Source organism: Dreissena polymorpha, chromosome 16 (assembly GCF_020536995.1).
Source record: "Dreissena polymorpha isolate Duluth1 chromosome 16, UMN_Dpol_1.0, whole genome shotgun sequence".
NCBI lineage: Eukaryota > Metazoa > Mollusca > Bivalvia > Myida > Dreissenidae > Dreissena > Dreissena polymorpha.
In genome coordinates, this window is record NC_068370.1 from 24,745,847 (window position 1) to 24,757,431 (window position 11,585).

The following is an 11,585-nucleotide window of genomic DNA, read 5'->3' on the forward strand; positions in this document are numbered from 1 at the left end:
TTCACACAGAAAAATAGTTTATTATGAACAATTGACAAGTAGTGTAACAAGTAAATTACAGATTAATGACTAAAAGTAAGTCAAACACGACGTGTTAAGTACTGTATAAACATGGTGATTATGAATACTGTATTTGACAAAATTATCATAAGACAACTTAAGAAAGATAATAATATTTAAATGATCAATCAAACAAAACCACATGCTATATACACAACATCTTCAGATGTTTCTATAAACATGTACACAAATATCACATAAAATCAGACATAAGTATCAATTATCAATAAACAAAAAGTATTTAAAGTATTACGGAATTTACAGTAATAAATTACACTCTGATACATTCGCACAGAATTAATATTTATGATACGTCATGACCTGCTTCCATCTCAAACATCAACTATCACTTTCAAATAATACAAACACATTATTTGTCAGATAATATTTCAAAGTACACAAGCTAAATCTAACTCAAGCATATAATATAGCCAAAATATTAGAGTTATATATTTTAGCTATCACAATGCCAATACATGTACATTTCACATTTGTTGCATGTATTTAACTTAAGTCAAATAGAATCTATTTCAAAACAAGAGTTAACATGCAGACCTCGATTTAAAGCTTTAATAGGAAACCAATTAAGGCTTTGTCAGTTTATGGATGAGAACAGGTGTAAACCTGTCTAAATGCTTAAATCATGATTGACAACATGAAATACAACTCCAATCAAAAGATTTAATAACAAGAAGCTGACTGAAAGAATTAAGACAATCTCGATGTAACATAAAATAAGAACAAATTTTACGCATACATGTAATACTAGGATGTAAACCACAAGTTAGCATGCATGCATATGCTGTGTTTGATAAATACTAACATACCCATACAGCTAATGCAAATGTTTCTATGTAAACTTATTTTATAACATCAAGGAATAAGACATAAGTGAAAAGGATGGTACAAAATATTCATACTTATAAATATGACAAAAAGTACCTAGGGAAAAGACATTTCCAATTTGACCTACACATATTTAAATTCTATATTATGCAAATCTGAAGGTAACTTTGGGTAATATTGGTGGACTATGAATGGTTTTAAAAAATCGTATGACTCATGTACCCATTTGTCATGGTTAGCCATGTTTTTAATATCTCACATGGAATCATAGACAAACAGATGGGTGAGCATAAACAAATTATATTGTATGTGCACATTTCAGTTTAAGAATCATAGTTGAATTGTCAAGTGATTGCTTTTTTTTCTAAGAATACATTGAATTTGCATTGTTAAGTTTCATAGAACCTCTTCTTTTTTTGTCTCGAATTAATTTGACAAGATTTCGTTAACAAAACACCAGTACTTCATTCTAAAATTCTTCATCCATACACATACCCGGTATATCTTTTCTTTAAGTGCTTTATTGGAAACAGTTTTCCATGATTAAACAATGGCATTGTCTAGTTAAAACAAGCGGTGTGTTTGTGAAACACTATGTCCCCATATATTTGAACTTTGACCTTGAAGGATGACCTTGACCTTTCACCACTCAAAATGTGCAGCTCCATGAGATACACATGCGTGCCAAATATCAAGTTGCTATCTTCAATATTGCAAGTGTACATTAAATGAGCGATTTTGACACATATATTTGAACTTTGACCTTGAAGAATGACCTTGACTTTTCACCACTCAAAATGTGCAGCTCCATGAGATACACATGCATGCCAAATATCAAGTTGCTATCTTCAATATTGCAAAAGTTATGGCAAATGATAAAGTTGGAGCAAACAAACACACAAACCAACCAACCAACAGACAGGGCAAAAGCAATATGTCCCCCACTATAGTGGTGGGGGACATAAAAAAACACTAGAAAGATAAAGCAACTTCATTTAAAGTTTTTATTGCTAAAACATCAATAAGATTTAAAACATCCTACATTTGATATAACTTCAGACCATGTTATGTTGAACTTGATAAACAATGTAAGCCAGCCTTTGGTCTAATTTGTTAAATAACACATTGAATAAACATTGAATTGAACAGGTCATTATCACATTTTATATATTATTAAATTGTGTAAAAACATTTGATCAATACAAATAAACAGAAAAAATATGTTTAGGAGAAGTGTGGTAAAACAGAGATTTAACAATTGAAAACAGAGAATTAACAAAAAGCATAAATTCTTAAATAATGATGAAAGTGTTATGATTCATGTATTTACATGTATACTCTGTACTGCCTTTCAGAGTGGGTTATTATTACATGAACATTTGTAAGATTCCTCTCAATATGTAATTTGTAAAGAGAAATGCTCCAAAATATAATATTTTTTTATCTCGCTGATACTTATGAATTTATGCTCCTCATACGAAAAACAAACAAAGGGCAATAACTCTGTAAATACTGAAGAGTTATGGTCATACTTCAACAAAATATAACTGACTTGCAAGCATGTGGTCCTACAAGGCAGTTTTGACTATTGACTTTTCAAACCTAAAGAAAGGAAATTATTGAGAAACATACTGGAAATTCGAAATGGTGTCTGGGACAGATTTAAATAAGGCAGAAATTTAATTTATTATTTTATAGATTATCTGGTATTTTTCTGGAATGTCAATTCAACTCATCACAGGATGCTGCTTTGAAAATGCTGTAGGCCAGAGCTTTTTTTGGCTAATTGTATAGCCATTATTCTGTCATATTCCCATGGCAAAAGTGTATTTTTTATTCCCAAAACCCAGTCCCAACATCTCTAATTGATGGTTGGACTTGAAAATATTTAAAAAAGGGCTGTTAAGTGTAGTTATAAAGAGTGTACTGTTGAGGCAGTAATATCCACTAAACTGATATGTTTGTGCAAAGGATTTTATGCTTTGTTAGTTCTATCTATAATTGTTGAAAAGTTTTCATTAAACAATATAAATTTCCCCCAATTATTATTTACAATGTATAGAAAAATTGATGCTCAAATTCCCTATTTCAGAGGTATACAGCGTCATATGCCCAAAGTGGGGAGAAAAACCACTGTAAGAAAACTTTTAAATGAGCACCTTTCAGGACACATGTTTTTTTTTTAAATTACAAGATTCAAACATCAATAAATAGCATAATATTTCACCAGGCATATATAGGATTACATAAATTGGTCGAAAAGAAATAATGCTGAATTAAAAGCTGGTAATATTAGTCCAAGCTTATAATATAATGATATACCAGTTATAATAAATGAATGTCAATAGATCTTGAATCAATTTTTTTGTAAGTTAACAAGACATAAATATAAACAAATACATGTAAATTACATTAAATGTAAGTATCATACAAGAGAAATAAATATTCTACAGAATGATATGATTTAAATATAACAATAATTGCAAATATAAATAAACATTAATCACACAAATGTTGTCAGTTTTACTGAGTCATACAAAACTATTGCTTTTATAATAATTACTGATGTTTTGTTTGAATCATATATCTTTGTGTTTCATAAAAAACAACTGATATGGCCTGTAATTAATAATTGCTTTGCAAACTTCAGACATTGACATTCCATCTCCAATGACCATATCGTTTTAATTTTGATTGTCACTACACTGTTCTTCATCGCAAAACCACAGCACGCAGTTGCCAAGGCAGTTGTAGCAGAGAAGGCACATGGCCGTGAGGAACAGAATGCTGCAGATTGAGCATGGCTTCTTTTCCAGGAAAAATCCAGCCAAATAGAGCATTATGAACATCGCATGGTTGTGCAGCAGAGCCGGGTTGACTGGCTTTGGAATCAGAAGCACCGGAATTAACCACTGAAGACAATACATCTTGAATATATTCTGGGGATGGGTTCTGTTTGGTTATCTTTCTTTTCTTTTCTCAAGTTTCTGTTTTCAGAATCAGATAAAAAAAATCTATTCAAGTCATACTTAATTTAATTGTAATCAGACTGCTTTGTAGGCCGCCTGTATCAAGTTAAGATGGCTGAAAGCCTGTTGTAGCAATCACATCACCGACTGTTATTGTTGCACTGGAGAAAAGTTTATTGAACATACGTGACCACTTCTGAATTCAATTGAAGTTGAACAAAGCTTTTAAGTGATCTCGGAAATTTCAAGAAATCTGCCTTTTGCCTGAGTGGCAGCGTGCTAGTATTTTTTTTGTTATTGACGGTATAACAAATGTTCGACAAAATGTAAATGATCACGTCTCAAAACATCCAACGATTCAAAACACTTCCTCAACGTTTATGTTGTGGTTGTTGTTGTTAAAAAACTTTCGATTTTTTTTAACGAATATTACTAGTTGTAACAATCGCAAAACAGTCATTGACTAATCAGCAGAAAGTTTACTAAGTGCACTAAGAATCATACGAGGCAATCAAATTACAGTATAACGATATTATGTTATAACCATTAAATAAGCTGCATAAAATATTTTTAAGAAGAAATATTAAAGCATGTCGCATGTACACTGAAAGACCAATCGGCAGTAGAATTTCATCTAACAATTGGACAACTTAAGAAATTTTCAAAAGGATTGTTGGGACGCACTTCCAATTATAAGATAAGATAAGATAACATTTATTTTGAGTCGGCAAGAGTTAAACAACAAACATAAGCTCAGACAGCTTGTACAACCGACTCTAAAACATGATGAATAAGAAATAACAAGTGTATTAAAGCTGAAAGACTGGAAACAATTTGTACTACAATTAAAAGGCAAATATACATAAAATATATAGCATGATATTACAACATCAGATATGGTACTAGAAGGTTTAGATTTGTCTGCATTAAAAGTCAGATAATTTTTTAAGAGAAAGAATACAATATCAACTAGACACAGCATGCAGAGCATACAAAACATATCAAGCATACAGAGCATACATAGCATGCAGAGCATACAAAGCGTACGGAGCGTACAAAGCACCCAAAGTATACAAAGCGTAAGGCACACAAAGTATACAAAGCATACAAGGCATACATAGCATTTAACGAAAAAAAGCACACAAAGCATGCCAGGCATACAAAATATACTAGGCATACACAGCACACAAAATATACCAAGCAAACAAGGCATATAAAGTATATAGAGCAAAAAACATGCAAAGCACACAAAGTATACAGAGCAAAACAATGCATATAAAGTATATAAAGCACACAAAAACATGCAAAGCACACAAAGTTTACAAAGCATACAATCACACAAAGCATATAAAGCATATAGGGCCTACAAAGCATATAGAGCATGCACAGCACACAAAGCAAACAAAGCTAAGAAAAATACTAACAGCATATAACATTTAAGTAAATAAAGCATACAGAGCATACTAAACATCCAAAGCACACAAAGCTAAGCAAAACTAACAATATATAACATAATAGTAGAAAATGAACTTAAAACTAAATGATGTGATGCTCCCTTGCTCCCTTAAAAAGATCGATAAGTGTCATCTAAGCTACGTTTACGACTAACATTTACAGTATAACGTTTCTGTACTTTCTGGAATGTATTAGTAACCGAAATCCCAGTTATACAGTTAATAGCTATTTTGTGTTAAAAACAATATTCTCATTTTTTTTACATAAATATTTTCATCAATGACGCCGATAATTACCATGGTTTACGTTAAGGTGTACATTATTGTAGAATTCACGGAACGCCTTTTTATTCAAGAAAATGTCAAAACAGATTAATTGATTTTTTTTATTTAACCAATTTAGCTAAATATGGTTGATATCATTGCAATATATAGAGAATAACAGGTTACTGCCTGATCTTTTTGTAATATATCAGGCAAGGCTTAGAATAATATAACGGCGAGGCTTGCCGAGCATTATTTTATTCGTGCCGAGCCTGATATATTACAAAAAGATCAGGCAGTAACCTGTTTTTCTGTTTATCATACCTCTACGTCCCCGATTTTAAAGAAATAATGAAAAAATCGCTAAAAGCTGCAGTTTTAGCGGGAATGAATATTGTAATGTTGCTTATTTTATAATTATTAATGTCTAGACCCTTATAGGGATGTTTAAAAACACAAGACCCAAGAGGGATAGATTTCACACACGTTTATTAACTACAGCTATCAAAGCGCAACTAACTGAATGGAATACAAGCATATAACATACCACCAGATTCTATTGGCTGAGGCGGGGCTTATCATGCATGCATCGCTGACCATTACATCCCTCTTTTCTTTTAAAGGGGCCATTTCACGTTTGGGTAAATTGACAAAATTCAAAAAAGTTGTTTCAGATTCGCAAATTTTCGTTTTAGTTATGATATTTGTGAGGAAACAATAATAGTGAACATATACCATGCTCTAAAATAGCCATTATATGCATCTTTTGACGATTTAAAAACCTGAAAATTATAAAGCGTTGCAACGCGAAACGAATTAATAATTAGGAGAGTTTTGTTATTTCCGACATATTTTGTGAAACTACGAGGATTGCTTATATAAAGTATAAAATACAACTGTCATTGTATCTGGAAGGATGGCCGAGTGGTCTAAGTCGGAGACATTTTACTCCAGAACTCCAGGGGTCAGTGGTTCGAGCCCTCTGAGGTTTACCTTTTTTTCGTTGTTCAATTTTATTATAGATTTTTTACTGGAGCTTTTAAGATCCAATGTTTACATTCATCAATATAAAGCATTTAATGACAAACTTCAAAACATGCCAAAATCTGTAAAAAATTAAGGCCACTTTAAGATTTAAGTTTAACAAAATGCCCAACTATAGTGATACATGATATACATTCTTAGTTTGTTTATGTTAAACATTATTTCAAATTTCAGATGATTGCATTATTTATCAACACGTGAAGTTATACAATAATTATGAGATACGGCCGTGTATTTTTGTGTAATTCAACGATCTTCACATAAGAAGATTAAATATACAAACTATCATACAGTCATGACAACAATAACTGACAAACAAACTGTTCAAGCAAGCGTATTGTTAAAAATTCATTTCCTCTCTCACTTCCTGGGAAAATGTTCATCTACCAGGTGTTCATTATTCACAAATGTTTGTAAACGTGACAAACTTCTGATTGGAAATGCCGTGCCATTCCTCCCTCAATGAATGGGAAAATGTTATGAAAGTTTATGGACGCGGTGTTACTACATGTCTGTTATGCAGACTCACTCATTGACCGGAGTGCGTGTGGTTGTTTTCTCTGAAAACGCGAGTCATTTATTTCAGATTTAATTTTAACTGTGACATTTTTACGGGGTTGATTTCCTCTGGAAACGCGATTCATTAATTTCATGTGAAATAACACTGTTTAACTTTGGCATTATTATGGCCTCAGTCAAACTGATTTTAAAGCACTTTTCACAAAATAATTATTTTAATCGTTACCAAATATAATGCATTCATTTATCACACACATGCACTGAAAGTTTTCGCAGCCACCCATCGTTACGTCGCGGCGGTCGGCGATTCTGCCTTTTGGACCGTCGGCGTCGGGTTGGGATTGTGCTGCCGTTGTGGACGTTACGTCGGGGGTCCTGGACGTCTGTCTGTACTGGTTTAAAATGTAATGCATCGCGACGAAACTGTTTTCCATTGTGTTTAATTGTAATGGTAGAGCCATTCTTTTTGATGATTGTCCCTGGAGTTGGGTTAAATGGCGTATCCAGTTTATGACGCGGTTTCTGTGATCAAAACGGTATCTCCGATTCTGAGATCCGCAGGTTTGGACTTCCGTTTGACGCCTGCGTTACGCTTCTAGTTGTGTTTTGCAAGTGTGTCCCTTTTTCGTATTTCATCGTCGTTTTCTGGTTTTCTATATGTAGGGATTTTTGTTTTAAGTTTTCTACCGAACATGATTTCTGCCGGTGAGCGACCTGTGCTTGGATGTGGAATGTTGCGGTAGTTAAGAAGGAAATTGCACAGTCCTTGACGTAACTGAAATCCTTCTGTACAGGCCGTTTTTAAGGTTTTGACGAGAGGTTACATGAATGCTTTCGCTGTACCTTTGGCTTATGGATGCAACGGCGTCACTCTGTGATGTTGAAATTCTTACTTTGTTGCAAATTCTTTGAAGTTTTGGCTGTTGAACGGTGCGCAGATTTTACTATTCTTGGAATTCCCATCAGCGCGAAGTGTTGACATACATGGTCGACAAGTTTATCCATGTATGGAAACCAGCATGTTTCTCTGAGTAGGCTTTTACATCGGACTCGATCTTGATGGCCTTCATGGGCTTGGTTTACAACTTGGCGTTGCATACTTTCTGGTATACACAGTCTTGAACCGCGGAGTATTACATAGTTGTCATTTATCTTCACTGTGGTTAACTCATCCGCTAGAGCGCGGTATTGCTGAAAGATAGCGCTGTTTTGCACTGATTGCTTATGCCACTTGTTTTGTGATAGGGCGTTAATTACCGAACATAATACTTTATCTTTGCTTTTCGCCTCTGCTATTTCTGCTAATGTAAGCGAATCCGGTACTGCCGAAATTGCCAGAAAGTTCACGTAGTCTTCGGTAAATCTGCTTGTGCTGTTTGTTTTCATTGGATGCCTGGAACAATAATCGGAAATCATTTGGTTCCCTGGGCTATATTTGACGTTGAAATTGTATGTAATTAATTTCAATCGCCATCTTTCAAGTGCTGGCAAGCAAACACACATCCAGTGCCTCGCGTTCGGTCTGTGAATATCTCTGTTCTACTGGTGTCAGCGCGCGAATGCCGTACGAGACAATCTTATTTTCCTGTATCAGTATTGCTGATAAGCCTACATGGCTAGCGTCCACCCACACTTCGGAGCTTTTTGTAGGGTCGTAATAGGTCATGACCTGGTCGCTGGTTAACACTGTCTGAAGACGTTTGAATGAATTTTCCTGCTCATTACCCCATTGAAATGCTTGATTTTGATGTGTTAGGCGGCGTAATGGTTATGATATGCTTAAGTAGCCATGATTGATGAATCTCGATACGTAATTGGTCATTCCAAGAAACGACCGAACCTCTGATGTATTTTTCGGCCTGGCGACATTTTTAATGGCCTCTATTTTCGTAGGGTCTGTAGAAATGCCGTCTTTGCTGAATATATATCCATAGAATTGTAAGGAGGATTGTCTGAATTTGCACTTGTCTTTGTTCTATGTGAGGTGTTTCTCTCGTAGTCTAGTCAGAACGGATTCGAGTCTTTCATCGTGAATTTTCTTATTCGGACCATGGCATATAATATCATCGGCAATGTTTAATGTGCCGCTAATGCCTGAAATCGCTTTGCGAATTTTGTTCTGGAAGATTTCCGAAGCCGCATTCACGCCAAAATTTAACCTTTTGTAGCGGCGTAGACCGACGTGCGTTGCAAACGTAGTCATGTTTCTCGATTCCGGCGCTAATTCGAGTTGATGGAAACCGTTGTTTAGGTCCACCTAAAAAACCGTGGAGCCATTAAGGGATTCATCTTTTGTTGGTGTTACGTGTTTTTCTCGCATGATCGCCGGATTCGCCTTTCGCATGTCTACGCACATACGAATTTCGTTTGGTGCATTTGGTTTCGGGGGAACAACGATGCTGGATACCCATGGCGTCGGGCCGTCTACCGTTTCAATGACGTAAAGGTCTTCAGGGCGTTTGAGTTCCTTCTCCACCTTTTCTTTTATGTTAAACGGAATCCGTCTTGCCGGTTGCGCCGTCGGAATGATTGTCTCATCAATATGAAACTTGATCTGTGTATCTTTTAATTTTCCGAGACCCGTGAATACGTCGGGGAATTTCTGGATAAAGTGTTCATAATTTGAGCCACTTGAAAGCGTCTTGATAACAGGTATAATACCAAGATTAGTGGAAAGTTCGTATCCAATTAAATTGTCATTATTTTGACGCACTTCGTGAAATGTTGCAGTCGTGAATTTGTTTTTGCTTTCAATTAACAAAGTACATTCACCTTTCATGGAAATTGGTCGTGTCTGTCCAAATGCGTACGTCTGAGTCTTTGATGGTCTTACTTGCGGATGTGGGTTCATTCTTGAGAGCGTTTGTGCATTGATGATGTTGAGTGTACTTCCGGTATCTACTAGGAATGTAGCTTGAGTTGCATTTACTGTGAGTGTCACTTTTGGCATTTGTGAAATCGTTATTTTATTAAATATGAACTGAGGTAAGTCCGAAAGATACTTCTGGGTTTGAGTCCGCTTCAGAGCCACTTCATGAATTCCATGGACTTTTGACTGATTGTTGCGACGTTTCCTACACACGGCTTTAAAGTGGTTCATTTTGTGACAGTAATTGCACTCTTTTCCTTGTGCTGGACAATGTATGTTGTGAGGATACTGACCTCCGCAATTTCTGCATACACCATACCTTATACCTCCTTTACATTTAGTAGAATGGAGCATTTCGGAAATCGCGCGAGCGTCTGAGAGTGGCAGCTTAAAAAATATAGAATTAACATGATCTACGTTATAGAGCGTTTATTAATTTTAAGAAAATGACCGTAATGGTTTTTAACCAGGTTTTCCGAAGGAAAAAACTGGTTATTAGATTGGCGAATGCGGGCGGGCTGGCTGGCTGGCTGGCGGGCTGGCGGGCGGGCGGAACAAGCTTGTCCGGGCCATAACTTTGTCGTTTATTGTGAGATTTTAAAATCATTTGGCACATTTGTTAATCATCATTAGACGGTGTGTCGCGCGAAAAAATTACGTCAATATCTCCAAGGTCAAGGTCACACTTTGAGTTCAAAGGTAAAAAATAGCTATAAATGAGCTTGTCTGGGCGATAACTATGTCATTCATTATGAGATTTTAAAATCATTTGGCACATTTGTTTACCATCATGGGACGGTGTGTCGCACGAAAGAATCACGTCAATATCTCCAATGTCAAGGTCGCCACGACTAAAAATAGATTTATTTTAAAACAAACTTACAAAGGGGGTTAATTTTGTTTGTTCATTTCAAAAGTTCAGTTTGAGTTTTCTCCCTTTATCAGATTTTTTTTCACAATGAAAACCTGGTTTTGTGACAATTTTGTCCCTTGTTGTGATTAACTTTCATTGCAAAATAGTTTTGCAATGTAATATTTTATACATATTACCTTTCTATTTTCTTACATGAGGGATTTCGGTACCTTCTCCGCGTCAGAGAGCGTGTTTAACTTACCGAAACACCCATTATTTATCGTTTTAAAAAGTGTAGTAAATATTTTATCAACGAGACATCGATAAATAATATTATAAAGTGCTATAGTACTTTAATATTACCGAAAAACCTGTTAGATGCGATAATTATCTTTATATATGGTCATATGCAAAATTAAATCAGGATGGTTTCACCCTCGCTAAAGACATCCAAGACTTTTGTCTTGACATTTTGTTCCATTCCACGACAATATAATGGAGAAAAGACTAGGGTATTAGGAGGAGAGCAGACTAGGGGGAGAATTAACTGTCCAAGGGGGAGAAAAGACCAGGGGGAGAAAAGACCGTACACCGCGAAAGAGCAGCATATGATGAAGAAATTTGGCCAAATGTTGTGGTACGGACATGTGGAATCTACAATATATTTATAAAACGAAAACTAGTGTTTGTTCATCTTTTTACAAAAA

The 11,585-nt window shown here is 35.1% G+C and overlaps 1 long non-coding RNA gene across 1 annotated transcript; it reads right to left on the reverse strand.

The window, feature by feature from the left end:
- LOC127862271 (uncharacterized) lies at positions 1–3,594 on the reverse strand. Its single transcript, XR_008040527.1, has 2 exons — positions 1,683–3,594; positions 1–1,539 (listed from the first exon to the last, which is right to left on the reverse strand). It is a non-coding gene; the product is annotated as an uncharacterized LOC127862271 (long non-coding RNA).
- Positions 3,595–11,585: the final 7,991 nt, after the last annotated feature.